A 23134-nucleotide genomic window follows, 5' to 3' on the forward strand; every position below is an offset into this window, starting at 1 on the left:
AAGCGTTTGTTTCTTTCGTGGAACACGGCTAGGCACATGAGATGACATAAAGAACGTGAACGAGATGACACTCATGTGATGACGCACCCGTCTGATAGTGATGCATGGAAGGCTCTAGATGACTTTGATCCAGAATTTGCTAGTGAAGCGAGAAATATTCGAATTGGGTTGGCGACAGATGGTTTCACACCTTTCAATACAAACGCGGCATCATATTCTTGTTGGCCTGTATTTGTTATTCCATACTACCTTCCACCTCATCTGTGCATGAAATATGATTACATGTTTCTTTCCCTAATTATTCCTGGTCCAGACCATCCTGGTAAAGGGTTGAATGTGATGATGCAACCCTTGATCGATGATCTCAAAAAGTTATGGAAAGGAGTCGAAGCATACGATTGCTACAAAAACAAGAGATTCACACTTCGAGTTGCGTATTTGTGGCCCATTCTTGATTTCATGGCATACAGTTTATTTGCTGGATGGAGCTGCCATGGAACTCTGACATGTCCAATATGTGGCAAGGATACAGATTGTTTCCGCCTTGAGTTTGGAGGGAAGATCGGTTACTTTGACTGCTACAGATGCTTCTTGCCCCAAAAACACCCGTATAGGTTCGAGGTTAACACCTTTAAGAAGGGCACTATCGTGATAAAGGGACCGCCCAGACGCCTGAGCGGAATAGAGATTGAGGCTATGCTTAATGATTTGAAAGAGAATGAAAGTGGTGATGGATACATAGGTTTTGGAACCGAGCATAACTAGACACATAAATGTGGTTTATGGAAACTCCCTTATGTTAAGGCATTGATTCTGATGCATAACATTGACATCATGCATCAGGAATGTAATGTTGGTGAAAGCATTCTAAGTACTTGCATGAATCTAGGCGACAAAACAAAAGACAATATAAAGGCCAGGAAGGACTTAACAAAACTTTGTAACCGACCAACCCAGGAACTCGACGAAAATGGAAAAAAGCCACGTGCTCAATTTTTCTAAAACCTAAACAGAAGAATGAAGTAATGGAATGGTTGAAAATTTTGAAATTCCCAGATGGTTATGCGGCTGGGTTTAGGAGAGCTGTGAACTTGAAGACAAAGAAAATAACTGGATTGAAGAGCCATGATTAACATATAATGATGGAAAGGCTCCTCCCTATAATGTTCCGTGGGTACTTGAAAGTCAGTATCTGGAAGGCGTTAGCTGAGTTAAGCTACTTTTATAGGCAACTTTGTGCTAAAGAAATAAAGAAAGAGGTGATGGAGAAGTTGGAGACAGAAATTCCTGTCCTTATATGCAAGTTGGAAAAAATATTCCCCCCAGGATTCTTCAATCCAATGCAACATCTACTTCTCCACCTTCCATATGAAGCTAAGGTTGGTGGACCTGTGCAATACAGGTGGATGGATATTGAAAGGGCTTTAAAGAAGCTTAGTTCAATGGTTGGTAACAAAGGAAGAGTTGAAGGGTGTATAGCTGAAGAATTCAAATATAAAGAGGTAGCAGCCTTCACGAGTGTATACTTTGCATACGAGCACAATATCAATGCCCCTACATTGAGGTATCATGATGCCAAAGTAGGGACCCGCAGCAATCTCCAAATTTTTTAGATTGAGGGCAAGACTGTCGGAGCATCCACGGAATATCATCCTGAGTGCGAAGAAAAGTTGGACGCTTTGCTCTATATGTATGAAAATATGGATGAGATGACCCCATATTTCAAGTAAGATGAAATTTAATTTGTCATTTGTATATCTATATACTAATCGTGTTCCGCACCTCATTTGTTTACTTATTGTAACAGAGAATTCCAATCACAACTTAATGAGAATTTGTCCTCGAGGCAGTATGAAAACTCGCTTCGAGGAAGACATGGGAAGCCCAATTTCATTAATTGGTTGCGAGCTTATGTAAATAACCTAACACTCTTGTTCTACTTTATATATTTTTTTAGAAATCTAATTTCACCATCTGATTGGCAGTGTGACAAAATTCCAAATTTAGACGAGGACTTGCTTCAGATGTCTTACGCAATCGTAAAAGTCAGAAGCTACGGTCGTTACGACATTAAGGGGTTTCGTTTTCGTTCGACCAAATTTGAATGTACTCGTCCATTTGCGGCGACAAAAAATAATGGAGTTGTATGCAGGGCAGTCGATGATCGTGGAAGAGAGATGAATTATTATGGAGTTATTAATGACATACTCGAGTACGACTTCGCTGGGAGCAAAAATCTTAAGGTGGTGTTTTTCAAATGTGATTGGTTTGATCCCAATCAAGGGACTGTAGAAAACCAATTTGGCATGGTAGAAGTCAAACATGAGCTCAAAACAAGTGCATGTAGCAAATTTGTTCTTGCTCACCAAGTTGACCAGGTGTACTATATCCATCTATAAAGCTGGAAGCCACATGGGTAGTGTACAAAGTTAATCCTCGTGAACAGTTACACAACAAGGGTGAATGGTTTGAGACGGAAGTTGAAGAAATTTACCAAGAAGATGAACTTCCGGCCAATTTTAATATAGATATTGAGGTTTTGCCAGAATCATTAGTGGGAGATCCTGAAGATGTAGTAAGTCCCAAAAAACGGAAACAGAAGTCAAAGAAGATAACATCTAATCGAAGAAACCAATTTGATCCTGATTTTGAATATGACTAAAACGTAATTATTTATTTATTGTTCATTTCAAATACATTATGCTCATTTACTTTATGTTCATTTACATTATGCTCATTTACTAATTTGATTTTGTTTTAATAACAGGATGTATAAAAAGGTCAAGCAACTCGCTAAGGGACTAGCGAGGAGAGCCTCCATTTTTGGAAGAAAGGAGGACTTAGTGTTCCAGGGCACTAGTTCAAGCTCGAGCAGGCGTAGAGCTTTGTTGGAGCATGTTCCAGAGTTGCTGGGCCAGACAGTCGGCGCACTGAGGGATGAGGTAACCAATATATTTGTTTTGTAATGTAATATTTGTATGATTTCGAATAACTAAATTATTAATTTTGTGTTGTAGGATGAGTCTGAAGATGAGGTAGAGACAGAGGAGGGGATACAAGTGGAAGATGTTGAGGATGTCCAGGGTAGGGAGGCGGAGAGAGGGTGGGATGAATGGCCCAAGGATGCAAGTCGGTGGGCAGGAGATGGAGGGTCGAGAGTTGGGGGAGCTAGTGGAGGAGGTTCTGGAAGCGGGGGAGTTGAAGGGTCTTCACGGGTCTGGAAGCTACGAAAGACTAGTTGGGTCCCCCCTCCTAAAGAACCAGTTAACAAGGTTGAGATAATACCGTCTGGAGATGGGTAAGAGCATCTTTGCTTTGTTCTTATGTATTACACATTGAGGATAAACGGTTATTTTTTGATTTTGACAATTGTGCTTGTGTTGTTAGGGGTTGGGTGGATAGTAGTTTCACCGGCAAAGATCGTGTAAGGCAAGTAAATAAAGTGTTGGGCAATATCTGTTGTATGAGATAGCCTGGATTGGTGATTGAGAATGGTATTGAGGTCCCTGTCACAAGATGGGATCAATACGGCCTTACTGTTAACGCGCAACATGGGAATGCGCAAGGTGCAGTTTGGCACGACTTCTGGGTATGTTTATCTATCTTCTTGCCAAGTTATCAGCTCAATGATTGATTCATATTATGGATTCTTGACTATGTTTTTTTCAGAAACATTATAAGTTGCCTGATGGAGATACTCATACCGAGCATGCACACTTCGTGTTCCATAGGAACGCGACAGATGTTGTTGCGGATATGATGTACTATGTTCGAATCTAGGTGATTAATCAAGCTATGTTGAGTAGTGAAGGACGACGTGCAGCCACTAAGAGCGAGGCGTCACAGTATGGACTTTCTATGACTGAGCAAGATTTTCTTCAGGTAATTGATGTTTGTGCTTGTGTTAGAAAAATATTTGTTGCTTGTATATGATACAATTACTTGTAAATGAATTGTGTTTCCGTAGCATTCGATTCCATGGATAGCCGCCAATGATGTTGCTTGGCGTGCCTTATGCCGTTATTGGGCTTCTGATGATTTCAAGGCAAAGTCTATGCGACAAAGTTCCAATCGTGGAACTGAGTCGTATCACAAGTATGGAGGTGATGATCACTTTCGTTTGGCAAAACGAATGGTAAGTGCAATTTATTTCATTTTTTGTTGATTGTAGTTGACTTGCTGTAATTTCTGATTATAATGTTTGTCAAATGTACGTACAGGAAGCTAGCGGTGGTGTAGTGCCCAGTGATGTTCAAGTATACCTGAGGGGGCACAGAGGACCAGATCCTGCAAACCCAGATGTGTTGTGTAGCCAAAAGGCAACAGATCGTCTGGTGAGTGTTTTGAAATGCTTGGTAGATTTTGTTCATATGAAATTTTGTATGTAAGATGACATTGTTCTTTTGTATGCAGGCTGCATATGGTGAGGCGATGTCTAGTCAGCATGGATCGGCCTATGACTGGAGGACCGCACCTATTGATCCTCAGGTTGTGTATGCAAGTGGTGGAAAACCCCATGGAAGGTATGGACTCTACATACCTTATCTTGTTTCATCGGTTTAAGTACAATACATTTATTTTGAATCTATTGTGATGTTACTTGTTTGAAGGTACTCGATGTTCAATAACGTCATCGAATCGAGCCAGGTGACGGTTCAGAGGGGAGGTTCGTCGAGGTCTGCTGCTCGTAGCTCCCGTCGCTCTACTCAAGATACTGCAGAAGTTGAGCGACTACGAGAAGAGCTTAGGCAACATCAGGAGCGGCAAAGGGTTCAAGAGGAATACTTGAGGCAACATGCTGCGCAACAAGAATACTATGCTACTCAGTTTCAACAACAGCAAGCACTGATACAAGTAAGTTCAAAAATATCTTTCATTTTAAGTTATGTATTGATTTAAAACACTGACATTAATGTGTTCGGCAATTTGGTAGCAACTAGCACAAGCCCAAGGGATACAGGTTTCGATGGCCCCCCACCTCCACCTCCCATACATTTTCCTTCACCTCCACCTACCGAACATCAGGTATGCAAATTTTTCATTATTTACTTGTTATATTATGGTGTAACTCCATGAATGTCATTTGTACAGGTATATGAGACCCCTCCAGCTACCTTGTCGGTGCAGCAACAAGATGATGGCTTAGACTTTGTCAATGCGTTGTTCGCCAGTGGAGGTAGCGAGCATCAATCTTCGCTGATTCCTGATGTTGATCGACAGTAGTGGACTTCCATTCTATGTGTTTTGTGAGACTTGAAACTTGTGTCTTGTGAGACTATTATGTGGATGTAACTTGTGAGACTTTTTTGTGGACTGTTCTGGCCAGACTTTTATGACTTTATATGTGACATGTGGTATATTCTGGCTGTTAAATATATTGTGGTATATTGTGGCTGTCATTTTTGTATATTGTGATATATATGGCTGTCATTTTGATATATGTGGTTATCATTTTGATATATGTGGCTGTTAATGTGGTGAATAATGAAAATTAAATTGCATTTTTTTGTGCTGGTCATTTTAACTTCCGAGAGGACAATTAAAACGGTCGGAAGTTAGCCTTCACACGGCGTCAACGCAAAACGGACGACGTCAAACATTAACTTCCGAGAGGACTGCTTTGGCTCTTGGAAGTTAGCCTAACTTTCGAGAGGGCACTTTGGCTCTCGGAAGTTAGCATAACTTCCGAGAGGCTCTCGGAAGTTAGCGTAACTTCCGACTAAAATATTATGAGAGGATAACTTCCGACGGAATTAGCTATCTTCCGACGGTTTATATAACTTCCGAGAGTTTAGCTCTAACTTTCTACTGTTTAGGCCCTAGGAAGTTAAGCATTTTGATGTAGTGTAGGAGTCGTTGAAGACAATCTTGGAAGGCTAATCTTGCCTTCTGTCGTGTGGTGCATCGGACAGTCCGATGCACCACCGGACAGTCACTGTAGCTGTCCGGTGCGCGATTGCCTTCCAAATAAGGCACAGTCGACCGTTGCAGCTTCGGGCCCGATGGCGCACCAAACACTGTCCGGTGCACACCGGACAGTCCGGTGCCCCCTGTCGACCGTTGGTGCGGGCCACGTGTCGCCCGCGGATTGCACGGCCGACTGTTGCGCTGGCGACCATTGGCTCACCGGACAGTCCGGTGCACCACCGGACAGTCCGGTGAATTATAGTCGTACGCCGCTGATCTTTTCCCGAGAGCGACCTTTTCACCGAAGACCAGCCTGGCGCACCGGACAGTCCGGTGTGCCAGACTGAGCTGAGTTTTGGCTGCACCGAGCCAAGTCCTTTTGGTTTCTTCTCTTCTTCTTTTCTCATTGTTTCTAGCACTTAGACAACTTCATTAGTATTCAAAAACAAATGTACTAAGTCTAGAAACATACCTTGTTACATGATTTGCACTTTTTCAATCTTTGGCACATTGGGACTTAAAGAATATGTGTTGGGCACTTAATCACCAAAACATTATAGAAATGGCCCAAAGGCACATTTCCCTTTCATTCTCCCCCTTTTTGGTGATTTATGCCAACACAACCAAAAGCAACCAAAAGAAGTGCAACATTAATGCAATTGAGGACCAAATTGTTTTTGACTATTATTTGGCATATTTGGATCGCTCTTTGCCACCACTTGGTTTTTTTTTGCAAATCAAATTCATTTTCCTATCTCTAACTCAAACTCACTTGTTTGGGCATAAAGAGAGATAATCCAAGAGTGAAATTGATCAAGTGCCAAAAACTCCCCCTTTTCCCATAATCATAAATTCTCCCCCACAAGAGACCAAATTTTTCCATGAGAGTATTTTGGACAAATCAAAAGTTCTAACTCTATTGTTTTCAAAATTCACAAGTGGTAGCTGATCCATTTGCTTTGGCCTTAATTTCTCCCCTTTGGCATTAAGCACCAAAACGAGATCATTCTTGGCCCTTTAACCCCATTGCCTCACCAAAAATGTCAATTAAGAGAAAAAGGAAATGAGAGCATAAGTATGAACTTGGAGGTGAGTACACTAATACCGGAGTGCAGTGGAAGTCTTTGCATGGTCCAAGTTCACCTTTCCCTTTCAATTCACCTTTGAGACTAAATCAAGTATACTCAAACACAAATGTTAGTCTCAAAGGGTCAAGTTGTAGCACATCTCCCCCTAAAAATGTGCATCATTCACACATGGACTTGTGAAGTCCGGGGATCCCTTGCACAACTTGAGCACCATAAATAAGCAACAAATCACATAAATACATGAAGTAACATGATCAAAGGCATAGAACACATGTATGCTATAGATCAATCCAAGTTACGCGAATCTAAGACATTTAGCTCACTACGCAACCTGCAAAAGGTTTTCTCATCCAACGGCTTGGTGAAGATATCGGCTAGCTGGTTCTCGGTGCTAATATGATACACCTCGATATCTCCCTTTTGCTGGTGGTCTCTCAGAAAGTAATGTCGGATGTCTATGTGCTTAGTGCGGCTGTGTTCAACAGGATTATCTGCCATGCGGATTGCACTCTCATTGTCACATAGGAGTGGGACTTTGCTAAGATTGTAGCCAAAGTCCCGGAGGGTTTGCCTCATCCAAAGTAGTTGCGCGCAACACTGCCCTGCGGCAACATACTCGGCCTCAGCAGTGGATAGGGCAACGGATGTTTGTTTCTTTGAACTCCAGGACACCAGGGACCTTCCTAGAAATTGGCACGTCCCTGATGTGCTCTTCCTATCAACCTTGCACCCGGCATAATCGGAGTCTGAGTATCCAATCAAGTCAAAGGTAGATCCCTTTAGATACCAGATCCCGAAGCAAGGCATAGAAACTAAATATCTAAGAATTTGCTTAACGGCCACAAGGTGACATTCCCTGGGGTCGGATTGATATCTAGCACACATGTATACGCTTAGCATAATGTCTGGTCTACTAGCACATAAATAAAGAAATGACCCTATCATAGACCGGTATGCCTTTTGATCAACGGACTTACCTCCTTTGTTAAGGTCGACATGCCCGTCGGTTCCCATTGGTGTCTTCGCGGGCTTGGCGTCCTTCATCCCAAACTGCTTGAGAAGATCTTGAGTGTACTTCGTTTGGGAGATGAAGGTGTCGTCCTTGAGTTACTTCACTTGGAACCCAAGGAAGTAGTTCAACTCGCCCATCATCGACATCTCAAATTTTTGAGTCATCACCCTGCTAAACTCCTCACAAGACTTTTGGTTAGTAGAACCAAATATTATGTCATCGACATAAATTTGGCACACAAAAAGATCACCATCACAAGTCTTAGTGAAAAGAGTGGGATCGGCTTTCCCAACCTTGAAAGCATTAGCAATTAAGAAATCTCTAAGGCATTCATACCATGCTCTTGGGGCTTGCTTAAGTCCATAGAGCGCCTTAGAGAGCTTAAACACAAGGTTGGGGTACCTGTCATCCTCAAAGCCAGGGGTTGTTCCACGTACACCTCCTCCTTGATTGGCTCATTGAGGAAAGCGCTCTTCACATCCATTTGAAACAACCTGAAAGAGTGGTGAGCGGCATAGGCTAATAATATTTGAATAGACTCTAGCCTAGCCACAGGAGCAAAAGTCTCCTCGAAATCCAAACCTGCGACTTGGGCATATCCTTTTGCCACAAGTCGAGCCTTGTTTCTTGTCACCACCCCGTGCTCGTCTTGCTTGTTGCAGAACACCCACTTGGTTCCCACAACATTTTGCTTGGGATGTGGCACCAGGTTCCAAACTTCAATTCTCTTGAAGTTGTTGAGCTCTTCCTGCATGGCCAACACCCAATCCGAATCCTGCAACGCCTCTTCTACCCTGAAAGGCTCAATAGAAGAGATAAACGAGTAATGCTCACAAAAATTAGCTAAACGTGAGCGAGTTGTTACTCCCTTGCTTATGTCACCCAGAATCTGATCAACGGGATGATTTCTTTGGATCGTCACTCGGACTTGAGTTGCAGGGTCCCGTGGTGCCTCTTCCTCCATAACTTGTTCTTCTTGTGCTCCCCCTTGATCACGCGCCTCTTCTTGATGAACCTGTCCATCATCTTGAGTTGGGGGATACACCATTGTAGAGGAAGATGACTGATCTTGCTCTTGTTGTTCCTGTGGTCGCACATCACCTATCGCCATCATGCGCATTGAGGCCGTCAGAACATCATCTTCATCTATGTCATCGAGATCAACTTGCTCTCTTGGAGAGCCATTAGTCTCATCAAATACAACGTCGCTAGAGACTTCAACCAAACCCGATGATTTGTTGAAGACCCTATACGCCTTTGTATTTGAGTCATACCCTAGTAAAAACCCTTCTACAGCTTTGGGAGCAAATTTAGAATGTCTACCTTTCTTCACCAAAATGTAGCATTTACTCCCAAATACACGAAAGTAAGAGACATTGGGTTTGTTACGGTAAGGAGTTCATAGGAGGTCTTCATGAGAAGGCGATGTAAGTAGAGCCCGTTTATGGCATGGCAAGCTGTGTTCACAGCTTCCGACCAAAACCGCTCGGGCATCTTGAACTCTCCAAGCATCGTCCTCGCCATGTCGATAAGCGTCTTGTTCTTCCTCTCTACTACACCGTTTTGTTGTGGTGTGTAGGGAGCGGAGAACTCATGCTTGACGCCTTCCTCCTCAAGATATTCCTCAACTTCCTCAACTTGCAAATTCTTGAACTTGGACCCGTTGTCGCTTCTTATCTTTTCACCATGAGCTCAAATTTGTTTTGAGCCCTCTTTAGAAAGCGCTTTAGGGTCCCTTGGGTTTCTGATTTATCCTGCAAAAAGAACACCCAAGTGAAGCAAGAAAAATCATCAACAATTACAAGACCATACTTACTTCCCCCGGTGCTAAGGTAGGCAATGGGTCCGAAGAGGTCCATGTGAAGAAGCTCGAGTGGTCTTGATGTTGTCATCACGTTCTTGCTGTGATGAGTGCTTCCCACCTGTTTCCCTACCTGACAAGCTGCACAAGGTCTATCTTTCTCGAAGCAAACATTGGTTAGTCCTAACACATGTTCTCCCTTTAGAAGTTTATGAAGGTTCTTCATCCCAACATGTGCTAGACGGCGATGCCACAGCCAACCCATACTAGTCTTAGCTATTAAGCATGCATCTAGATCGGTCTCCTCTTTCGAAAAATCAACTAAGTAGAGTTTGCCGTCTAATACACCCTTAAAAGCTAATGAACCATCACTCCTTCTAAAGACAGATACATCTATATTGGTAAATAGACAATTATAACCCATGTTACATAATTGACTCACAGACAATAAGTTGTGCCCGAGCGATTTAACTAAGAACACATTGGAGATAGAATGCTCGGATGTAATGGCTATCTTCCCCAATCCTTTAACCTTGCCTTGGTTCCCATCTCCAAAGATGATCGAATCCTGGGAATCCTTGTTCTTGCCGTAGGAGGTGAACATCTTCTTCTCCCCCGTCATGTGGTTTGTGCATCCGCTGTCGATAATCCAGCTTGAGCCCCTGGATGCATAAACCTGCAAGGCAATTTAAGCTTGGGTTTTAGGTACCCAACTCTTGTTGGGTCCTACAAGGTTAGTCACAATAGTCTTTGGAACCCAAATACAAGTCTTGTCTCCCTTGCATTTGGATCCCAACTTTCTAGCAACTTCTTTTTCATTCTTACATAAAAGCACAAATGAAGTATTACAAGCATGGTAAATGGTAGTAGATTCATTACGCACTTTCCTAGGCACATGATGCACAACATGATTTCTCCTAGGCCTACTTCTACCGTAAACAAAAGTAGAACTAGAGGCAAACATAGCATGTGAATCAAAAGCATCATGATCATAACTCCTATTGGAATGACTGGCAATTTTCCTATTATAAATGAAAGCATGATTCCTTTGAGTACTACTAGCCATAGGGGCCTTCCCTTTCTCCTTGGTGAGAATGGGAGCCTTTTGGCTTGTTAAGTTCTTGGTTTCCCTTCGAAAACCATGTCCATCCTTAATTGAGGGGTGTCTACCAACAAGTAGGCATCCCTAGCAAACTTTAACTTATCAAAATCAATTTTGCAAGTCTTAAGTTGAGCATTAAGACTTGCCACCTCATTATTTAGTTTAGCAATAGAATTAAGGTGTTCATCACAAGAATTAACAGCAAACTCCTTGCATCTATTGCACATAACAACATGCTCTACACATGAACTAGATTTATTAGCTTCCTCTAGCTTAGCATTTAAATCATCATTCAAAATGTTTAAACTAGAGATAGATTCATGGCAAGCAGATAATTCAGAAGACAACATTTCATTTCTTTTAATTTTTAGAGCAAGAGATTTTTGAACACTAACAAATTTATCATGTTCTTCATACAAAATATCCTCTTGCTTTTCTAAAAGTCTATCCTTTTCATTTAGAGCATCAACTAATTCGTTATTTTTTTCTATGTTAGCTCTATCTAATCCTTTAAATAGACTAGAGTAATCTACTTCATCATCGGAGGAATCCTCATCACTAGAAGTAGAGTACTTAGGGGAATCTCAAACACTTACCTTCTTCTCCTTGGCCATGAGGCAAGTGTGGCATTTGTTGGGGAAGAGCGAAGACTTGTTGAAGGTCGAGGCTGGCAGTCCTTCACCGTCGGAGTCGGATGAAGAGCAGTCTGAATCCCATTCTTTTCCAAGGTGAGCCTCGCCCTTTGCCTTCTTGTAAACCTTCTTCTTCTCCCTCTTGCCATACTTTTCTTGTTCCTGGTCATTATCATTATTGGGACATTGAGCTATAAAATGACCAGTCTTACCGCATTTGAAGCAGGAGCGCTTTCCCTTTGTTTTATTCTTGGAGGGGTATTCTTTGCGTCCTTTGAGTGCGGTCTTGAAGCGCTTGATGATAAGCGCCATCTCATCTTCATTGATTCTGGCAGCCTCCACTTGAGCTACCTTGCTTGGTAGCGCCTCCTTCTGCTTGTTGCTTTGAGAGCAACGGGCTGCGGCTCGTAGATGGGTAGTGGACCGTTCAAGGCGTCATCCACGTATCGTGCCTCCTTCACCATCATGCGCCCGCTCACGAATTTTCCGAGTATCGCCTCGGGCATCATCTTGGTGTACCTAGGGTTTTCACGAATAAGATTGACAAGATGGGGGTCAATCACCGTGAATGATCTTAGCATGAGTCAGACAACATCATGATATGTCCATCTTGTGCTTCCGTAGCTTCGAATCTTGTTGACCAGGGTCTTGAGCCTGTTGTAAGTCTGAGTTGGCTCCTCTCCCTTGATCATGGCAAATCTCCCCAGCTCGCCTTCCACCAGTTTCAACTTGGTGATCATGGTGGCATCATTTCCCTCATGTGAGATCTTGAGGGTGTCCCAGATTTGCTTGGCGTTGTCCAAGCCGCTAACCTTGTTGTATTCATCCCTGCACAAAGATGCTAGCAAAACAATGGTAGCTTGTGCATTCTTATGAATTTGTTCATTTATCATCACAGGATTATCCGTACTATCGAAATGCATTCCATTTTCCACAATCTCCCAAATGCTAGGATGGAGAGAAAATAGATGACTACGCATTTTATGACTCCAAAATGAGTAATCCTCTCCATCAAAGTGTGGGGCTTTTCCTAGAGGAATAGAGAGTAAATGTGCATTCGAATTGTACGGCATGCGAGAATAGTCGAAAGAGTAGTTTTGATTAACCGTTCTCTTTTTCGATGAGTCATCGTCGTCGTCGTCTCTTGGTGAAGAAGAGGAGGTGTTGCTGTCATAGTAAATGATCTTGATGCGCCTCTTCTTCTTCCCGTCCCTCTTCTTGTGACTCGATTCTGAGTCAGTGGGCTTGTCGTCCCTTAGCTCATTGAAGAGGGACTCCTTCTCCTTGTCGTTGACCATCATCCCCTTTCCCTTAGGATCCATCTCTTCGGGTGATTAGTCCCTTAGATAAAGAGTATGACTCCGATACCAATTGAGAGCACCTAGAGGAGGGTGAATAGGTGATCCTGTAAAATTCAAACACTAATAGCCACAAAACTTTGTTATGAGTGTTAGTACGGCTAAATAACTTGAAGCGAGTTCTTGTGAACACAAATAATCACAGAGAGATCAACACAAGACACGCGATTTTTATCCCGTGGTTCGGTCAAGTAACACTTGCCTAGTTCCACGTTGTGGCGTCCTAATGGACGAGGGTTGCACTCAACCCCTTTCAAGTGATCCGATGATCAACTTGAATACCACGGTTTTTCCTTTAGATGATTATTCCCGTTTGCGAGGAATCTCCACAAGATTGGAGTCTCTCGCCTTTACAACAAAGATCACAATGAAAGCACGGAGTAAGGTTGGGATGAGCAACACACACAAGACACAAATCGCAGCACACCCACGCACACAAGAGAAGACTTGAGCTCAAATGACAACACAGGGAGTCCTCGACTCGAATAGAGCTCAAATCTCTAACACAACGAAACGAATGCGCGGGAATAGAGTCTGGATGCCTTAGGATGCTTAGTGAATGCTTGTGTGTGTCCTCCATGCGTCTAGGGGTCCCTTTTATAGCCCCAAGGCAGCTAGGAGCCGTTGAAGACAATCTTGGAAGGCTAATCTTGTCTTCTGCCGTGTGGTGCACCGGACAGTCACTGTAGCTGTCCGGTGCGCGATTGCCTTCCAAATAAGGCGTAGTCGACCATTACAGCTTCAGGCCTGATGGCGCACCGGACACTGTCCGGTGCACACCGGACAGTCCGATGCCCCCTGCCGACCGTTGGTGCGGGCCACGCGTCGCCCGCGGATTGTGCGGCCGATCGTTCTGCTGGCGACCGTTGGCTCACCGGACAGTACAGTGCACCACCGGATAGTCTGGTGAATTATAGCCGTACGTCGCTGATATTTCCCCGAGAGCGACCTTTTCACCGGAGACCAGCCTGGCGCACCGGACAGTCCGGTGTGCCAGACTGAGCTGAGTTTTGGCTGCACCAAGCCAAGTCTTTTTGGTTTCTTCTCTTCTTCTTTTCTCATTGTTTCTAGCAATTAGACAACTTCATTAGTATTCAAAAACAAATGTACTAAGTCTAGAAACATACCTTGTTATATGATTTGCACTTTTTCAATCTTTGGCACATTGGGACTTAAAGAATATGTGTTGGGCACTTAATCACCAAAACATTATAGAAATGGCCCAAATGCTCATTTCCCTTTTAACAAGTCAACATTGTGTTCGCAATTTGTGGTTCATATGTGTTTGTATTTGTCATGGTCATGTGTGTACAATGATAGGGTTCATAGCAAGTTGTTGTTCATTGCTTTGTTTGTAGAGCATGTATTTTCGCTTAACCTGAATTGCAAATATGCTCCCTGGTTTTAAAGAAGGCCGGAAGAAAAGGTTAAAGAGTGATCCATCCTCGGCTATCTTTATGGGGAAATGATTAGGTATATCTTTATGAAAGATGATGAGTTATGTATGATGTCTGCTTCTTTGTTTTTGTTTAGAATAGGATTAAAATTCTTCTGGCCTCAATTCTATTCAGATGAAAAGGGTGCGATGGGGATTTATACCTATTGATCAAGTAGCAATTGAACGAAAGAGACACAACAAGGTAATCTGTTGCTAAGTGCTAACTACAATTGTAGCTTAATATGTGCATTGCACTGAATGGTTATATTATTACCAGGATAAGGCTGTAATAGAGCACAAAAAGATGGTTGAAGCAATTGTAAAGCAGGATGAAAAGCGTTGCAAAAGAATCAAGGCATCTGGTATTGACAATGAGTGTCCAGCTCTTGTAAGTAAACCTTGTGTTGCTACTGTTAGTTTATTTAACATATACAAATGTGAGGATGTGAATTTATTGTTGTTGCATTTGTTTGTGTTGCAAATTTTGACCATTTCTTTTGAGCCCATTTTGGTGAAAATTGTGAGAACAAGATGAGAACGAGGATAAACATGTGAGCGAACCTATAAAAGATACATCGTTCTATATCCCATTTGGAAGAGTACTTGAGCCAATGTAGGTCAATAATGCAGTTTTGCAGATCGTTCTATATCCCATTTGGCAGAGTACTTGAGGCCTGTTGTTGGATCAGAAAGATGGCATGATTATTGCAACATGTATCATGCTGATTTTGCTGTGCAGGAATAGGGTCCTCCAGGCACAATGCCTATGATCTGTCCAAGAGGCATTGATTTAAAAGATGGCCCCTTTTGCTGCTCTTAGTGCCACATCCTCATTGAAGAGCACAAACTAAGGGATAGCCAATTAGCAACAGTGTTTACTCATGCTAAAAATTTGCGCACTTTGAGTAAATCCATATTGGAGATGTTTTAGTTGCTTGTATAGTAAACCCATAATAAATATGTTTTAGGGGGTGTTTGGTTTCTAGGGACTAATTTTTGTCCCTCCGTTTTATTCCATTTTAGTCCCTAAATTGTCAATACAGAAACTAAAACTCTGATGTTGTTTCAATGATACCAGCTCTGCCGGACAGCTTTGGAGAACCTGGATATATTGTTTCTAAAAAGTGAATTTTGATGAAAACAAAAACCTATGTGCAAGCGACTGAATGTCAAAGTCCTTTCTTCCATTTTTACTGTGGAGCTGACGGGCTACTGGAGGCCTTCTCCTGTTCCTTAGCTAAGGTATGAGTGTGAGTGCCTCACCTGCCGCTGCATTCTACTGAATGAGATAAGTGATCCCTTTATGCATTTGATCCCTTTTGTGAATCCCACTTTGTTGTTATGAATTATTGTGGGGTATGTTTTACTTTATTTTTAAGTTTTCTGTCATGCCATCCTTCCCCTATGTTTCCTATTTCTGAGATTGTGCTAGAATATGAACTACGCTTCTCCATTTCGAATTTCTGAACAAGCTGCAATGGTTGAGTTGGAGATCATTCTGATTGTATTACTTATGCACATTTTGTACCTAAGTATTCCCATTTTGCATTTGCAGTTTTAGAAGCTGAAGGATGCCATTGCAATGCACAACACTACTCATTGCAGCATTGGCCCACCTGTTGGAGTTAGCGATGTTGGTGTATTCGGTATTTTTAGTAACATATTGTTCTTCCTATTGTCATTTGTCATCACTGTCATCATCTACATCACCAACACTGAAGGCCTACCATTGTTTACTTTATCCAATATCCTTTGTTGGTACAAGACTATGGTGACTTTGATTATGTGTGCCAGGAAGTTTAAGTGCCGAGGTTTCATCCCAACCCTCGCAATTTTTCTTTTTGTTTATTTTGTCTTGGAGAGCAGCTCTTGCTCTTGCTCATCGATGTCCCTCACCAATTATCTCATATGTTCATAGTCATTTAAAAAATACATTTGTGCTTAAATTATGTCAAAGGTTTACAGCTAGCTAATCAAAATTGATCCTTCGTTGCAGTGCACAAAGCAGAACAGATATCAACATGATCTACCACTCATCAAGCTTGAATAGGATGAGCACGTCACTGAATAAAATGTATTGTGTTCCTTGAGCTTGGCTCTGGATCAGCTCTCTTCACTGCAAGATAGTGATGGGTCTGGTGATTTTAGCGGGATCATGTGCCATCATGCCTGGTTTGGTGACCAGGTAAGCTTCTCCTGATTTGGGGTACATTGTTACTTTTTATGTCCCAAAGACTGTTCAGAAACTAATGTTGTTGTTTTCTTTATCATTTAGAAAACAAAGCCCCGTCCAACAGTATAGTGTTTGTAGATTTAGACTGTCTGCAGTAGAGTATGAAAAATAAGGGACATAGAACTGTAAATGACATTGTTTGCAGAGAGAAGGTTGAAATAGGGGATGAAATAGCCTTAGAGGACTTGAACTCAAGGCTTTTTTAAAAGATACCAAGTCTTTATCATGCAACAACGACGCTAACTTATAGATTTGTACTTATGTTAACATTCTACTTATTAGGTATATCAATACTCAACTTTTGAGTCTCATAGGTTTGTACTAGACAAACATTGTGAGGAGCAGGTCGTGACAATGAAGTATTTTAGCCCTATGAGGAATGTATACTTCTACAAGTTTGAATACTTTGACACCTTGTATGAATACACTCTTCCTTCGAATATTTTTCTTTCATCACGGTTGCTCATGTGAATCATGTGTGTTTCCCCTTGCTCATGGGTTTATTTTGGTGTATACTAAATGGTAGGTGAGGAGCACTCTATGAAGGTGGAGAACGTGTTGTTCCAAGGGAAACCAGACTACCAAAATGTTTTCAGGTAATCGATTTATTACCCATTTTTGTTGCCGCCCAAGCCCACCTGTAATTCATCAACATGGATTGATTATGTGCCTCTCTGTTTTGTTGTATCAGTTATGAAGTTTAAATAAACATTGAAACCATGTTCTTACACACTATTTTTGTAATGTTCAACCAAAAAATCTGCTTCATCTATGTTCAGCAAGACAGAAGTTAATATGTTACATTCAGTTTTTCAATTGGTAATGTTCACAACAACAAAAGGATGTATTCAGTTTTTCAGTCCTTTTCTGTTCAGATCTTAACCACTTGTAGTTGCCTATTTGGTAATGTTTAAGTTCCCATGACCGACCTAGCAGTGCAGTTCAATTTATGGGTTCTTTTGTAGCTTCTCCATAGCCGCGACAATGTATATGACCTGTCCCGCGCTGGGGCTGTATCTGTCTTCTCCTCCTCCTTCGACGCCATGATACTGTAAAGGGAAGCCTTCGAGCTGGACACGGAGGCTAGGGAGATGCCCTACGCCCACATCTACCACGCCGACTACATACTGCTCAAGCTCGCGCTTTGCAACTCCTGCCCATCTGCCACCATGAGATGCCTACCGATGTTGCCCCGCGGGCTGCCGCCAACGTTAGCGTTGTCATCTTTCGCCTGGCTCCCAATTCGATCTGTGAGTTCACCAGGATCTGGTAAGCCCCTAGATTCCATCGCTAGATCCTAGATTCGGTCACTAGAAATTTCTAGGCAACAACACATTACTTCCAAAAACCCATATATACTATACATCTGTTATTAGGGCTGGTTAAGTGTGAAGTGAAAATATTTTGATGCCCTCTCCTGATTGGCTGGTAGGAGAGTGGTGAGGGATGTCTAATTCATGAGTGTTATTTGGTTGATAATGTGGAATTGTATACTTAAATTTTAGACGCTGAAAGTGCTTATATACATAGACCGGGAAGTAGAATTCAATTTGTCACTGTAACAATGAACTTTTGCACCTCTACAGACTATTGTGTTGCATTCTCTATTTTTCTCATTCGTTGAACAAGACTTCAGCGAAGTTAATATTGTGAAGGAAGAGAAGGCGAGGGAACACCTTAGTGCTACGAAAGGTGTATCTAGGCAGGCCCCTTGTTTGATTGTACGTTGTGGCACTTTAATCATGTCCAAAACGTTATATGCCTTACATTATTGCGTTATTCAACCTTCCGCATCACATATCACACTGGAAACAAGTTTGGATTTACTTTATGACTAGCCAGCTAGCATATTGGCCTGACGGATATGAATCCTTTTGAATACATTTGTACACACTTGTACTTGTCTAGATTGACATAGCCACATTATGCTGATAACAAAAGCATCCACGCAAGTAGTAAGAGTTGTCCTGCCTCCGCGTGCGGATTACAGTGTAGCTAGATTAAGAGTTGAATTGTAATTCATGTCATCATAATATAGAAAAATCATAGCAACACATCAGACTGAATTGAAAGTTAAATTGTAGTTTGTGTCATTATGATGTATAGAAACTGTAGCAATGCATGATCTCTTAAATCTTATATGATACACTATCCTTTTATGGAATCAATGTGTTTTATTTAAGATGTTAATGACAAAGCATGGTCACAATCTTATATTTTTTTATTAGGTATGTAATCAACCACTTTTAGTGATGTTAACAAAAGTATAGAATATCTATTAGTGTTTTTGCATATCAATGTATTTTATCATAGTGTTTCTGCATCTCAATGTATTTTATCATTACATGTTGACTCCGTAGCAACGCACGGGCATACACCTAGTAATAGTAAAAGAGAGCATCCTCTTTTTATTTTAGTAGTACTAGCATGTTGCATGTAGTCTGTGCTAACGCTACGATCCTAAGAAGAGGAGAGGTTGACGGTGGCGGCGACGCGAATATGAGGAGGAAGAGGGGAGGGAGGGGACGGGGAGGGAGGGATGATCAAATGATCAAAATAATATTGTTCATTGGATTTGAGTAAGGGAGAGAGTTATCCAGCGATTTGAATCATTGTTTTGATAGTGTGTTAAGTCTAGATGCAATATGTTTGGTGGATTTTGTGGAGATTGAGTGTGGAGGGATATGAGATGACGATACATGGATGCCATGGCCTTGGTGAAGAAGTACGAAAAACCAGACTACTTCCTCACCATGACTTGTAATCCAAATTGGGAGGAAATAACTAGGGATCTTGAACCAAACCAAACTCCACAGGATCGACCAGACATTGTTGTGAGAGTATTTAGAGCCAAACTAGAAGACCTAAAACATCAGCTCTTCCATAAACATATATTTGGGAAGGTGGCAGCACAAGTCCATGTCATTGAGTTCTAGAAAAGGGGTTTGCCACATGTACACCTCCTTCTTATCATGCAACATGGCTACAAGCCAGCATGCTCGGAGCAATACAACATCGTCATCTCAGTAGAGCTTCCAAACAAGGACAAGTATCCTAAGCTACATGAAATGGTGGTCAAACATATGATGCATGGACCTTGTGGTTATTTAAACAGAAATAACCCATGCATGAAAACGGTCACTACAAGTATCATTATCCACGACAGTTTGGGACCACAACTCGCCAAGGCAAGGACTCTTACCCCGTATATAGAAGAAGGGATGACAACAAGAAGAAAGAGTTAGAGAGCATGATTTGGACAATAGGTGGGTTGTGCCATATAGTCCAAAGTTACTAAGAATGTATGAATGTCACATGAATGCTAAGGTTTGGTCAAGCATTAAGGCCATCAAATACCTTTACAACTACATCTATAAGAGACATGATAGGGTGTATATATTTAAATGGTGCGACGACGACCAAATGAGATTGAAAGTTTCAGGGAGGCTAGATGGGTAGGCCTACAAGAGGCTTTATGGTGAATCTACATGTTTGATCTTAAGGGTATATTACCCCTAGTGCTACAACTGCAACTTCATCTTCTAGGCATGCATTTTGTTTCCTACAATGAGAATGCTGATGTAAATAGCGTTTTGGATGCACATAAGTTGAAATTGGTGTTAATTGAGTTTTTTCAGCAAATCAAGAATTCACATGGTCTCGAAGCATCATGTACATGGAGCTTCCAGAATATGCACTTTGGAATCCTACTTCAAAAAATGGGCACCAAGACAAAGACGCACACAAAGTTGGTCAAATCATCTCAGTACATCCTGTCGAGGGGGAGAGATATTATCTAAGTGTTACTGAGAGCACCTAGAGAGAGGGTGAATAGGTGATCCTGCAAAAATCAACTCTAAACAAGACAAACTTGGTTTATAATAAATGTTAGTAGAATCAAAACCAAGTTGATTTGAATAGAGGTAGAGATAAGAAGAGAACTCTTCACTTGGTTGTTCCTTAAAGATCTGTATTAAACTTAGGAACAATAACGCAAGTGATTATGTGAGAACTCTATGGAAGAAAACAATCACAGTAAAGAGATGCACAAGTGACACGGTGATTTTATCCCGTGGTTCGGCCAATGCCTACTCCATGTTGTGGTGACCTCCTTCGGTCAAGGGTTGCACTCGACCCCTCTCAAGTGATCCAAAGATCAAACTTGAGTACCACGGTTTTCTTCCTTATATCAAGTTTTCCCTTTGTGAGGAATCTTCACAAGTTGGAGTCTCTCACCCTTACACAATTGATATCAAGTAAACCACAAGAGTAAGAGGGGAAGTATAATCAAGCACACGAGGCAAACTCGCAGCAACTCACGCACACAAGTCAAGAGAGAAAAGCACAAAGATAGCACAACGGTGTTACAAGTCAAAACAAGTGCCCAAATCTCTATCTTATGAAGCAAAAGCCTGAATTCAATGTCTCGCCATTGTAGGATGTTCAATGACTGCTTGGTGTGGAGCTCCATGCGCATACGAGTCCCTTTTATAGCCCCAAGAGACCTATGAGCTGTTGGAGCTCCATTTGATAAGCTTTGGTTGCCTTCTGTTCATGAGCGCACCGGACAGTCAAGTGCACCACTGAACAGTGAACAATGTCCGATTTCCTTCCTTCTTTGGCGAAGCCGACCATTGCCAGCTGTGGCGGAACCGCCCGAATTATTCCAGCTTAAGTGCCCAAGTCGCACCCTTAAGGGCAGCAACACACCTAAACAGGAATAACCCGCCAGTCCCTCGGATCTAGTCCAATAAAGCCACTTACCAGGATCAAATACCACTAGCTCACACGAAGGTGAGGCACAGAGAAATACAATAAAACATAATACCACAAATTTAATAAGTATCAATAGTGATTACATTATCGGAGTTTCAGAAATAATAACCAACATTTTTAATGCAGCGGAAATAATTAACGGAGAAAACCGAATAACATGGCGAAGCCTGGCCACGCTACTCCTCCTGGTCCTCTCCTGCGGAAGCAGTACCCCACTCGACCGTCTATCCCGGTGGCGGGGATGAAGGCCAAGTCACACCAGCAACTAAATCAAGGAAGTACCTGCAAAAATTATGCCACAAGCAAGGCTGAGTATACTAATACTGTTGGAACTTGCTCTCTGCAGCAAGGAGGCCAACAAGGGTGAACAGTAGTGACAACAGGGTTACGTGCTCGGGGGCAATAGCTCTGTTAATCTAGCCTCTCACGGGCACTGTGCGGGGGTATTTATAGGTATCTGAGTGCCCAACGTCTTGTGTTAAGGACGCATGTGCCCTCAGACACCTATTTTATCCCCAGAATATTCCCATAAAGCAGGGTTACAAGCTGTAATTATAAGTATTCCTTTACAAGTTAGGCCCGTAATACAGAGGCAGCCACGCGGGGCCCGTTACAATGGGCCAGATCACACGTGGGCCTTGGGACTGAACGAGGACGCGCCGTGGGAGGACGTCGCCGCAGGCCTTCGTCAAAGTGTCGAGTCCTGCGAAGGGTGTCCCTGCCCGCTTTGTCTCTGTCGGACCAGCGGCTGCAGCGAAGGCCTCGAGCGAAGGGTGGCGTCTTCGCCTTCGCCCCAACATTTGCCCTCCGAGGGACCAGTTCGACAAAGTCACCTGGTGCCGAAGACGTCGCTAGATGGCGGAGACGCTGCCCTCGCTCGAAGTGGTTCCGCGGGGGTTTTTGATGTGACCGTTGATGGACGGCGTACTGTTGGATTGCGGGTTTCCCGAAGCGTCGTGGCCTGTCGGATTGCGGGTTTCCCGAAGAGCCGCGCCCTGCCTATAAAAGGGGGCGGGAGCGGCGCTGTTTGAACTTTGCCTTCCGCGCTCCGTAAAACCCTAGCCGCCCGCCGTCTCGCTGCTCCTTTTCCTCCGCTGCTCCCTTTGCTCGCCGGCGTTCTGGCTCGAGTGAAGCAGACCGCCCGCCGCCGCCGACGGTACGTAGCAATGCCATCCTCTTCTTCTTCCGCCGACGCCACGCCGCCGGCCGCCGCCTCGTCTGAGGAGACGTTGAGTAACGTGATGGTGGAGGAGTTGCGCGCCGGCGACTCTGTTGAATTTGGTGTGTCGTGGATGACGTCAGCCCGTATTGAAGATATGCAGCGGTTGGGCTACTTTGGCGGCGGAGTCGCTCGTGCTCCGGGGACGGAGGAAGTCCCCGAGCCGGAGGGCGAGTTGGTTGTTTTCGAGGCGTTCTTCGTCGCCGGACTCCGCTTGCCTGCGCACCGGTTTGTTGGCGAAGTCCTGCGTAGATTCAGCGTTCAAATACATCAGCTGACACCGAACGCCATAGTGGCGCTGGCGAAGTATGTCTGGGCGACGACTTCGTACGGCGGACAGCCGTCAGTTGAAGTTTTTGCGAAGAATTATTGTTTGCATTGGCAGAAAAGGATGGTTGAGGACGGAGTTGCCCAGTTCGGGTCATGCACATTCACGCCGAAGACCGGCAAGACCACAATGCCAGTAGTGGAGTTGGTGCCGTGCGCCCGCAACAAGTGGGGCAATTGGAATGAATTTTGGTTTTATGTTGCTGAGGCTACTGTCGAAGGCCATGAAGGGCTCCCCGTA

This window comes from Zea mays, chromosome 6, assembly GCF_902167145.1.
Source record: "Zea mays cultivar B73 chromosome 6, Zm-B73-REFERENCE-NAM-5.0, whole genome shotgun sequence".
Lineage (NCBI taxonomy): Eukaryota > Viridiplantae > Streptophyta > Magnoliopsida > Poales > Poaceae > Zea > Zea mays.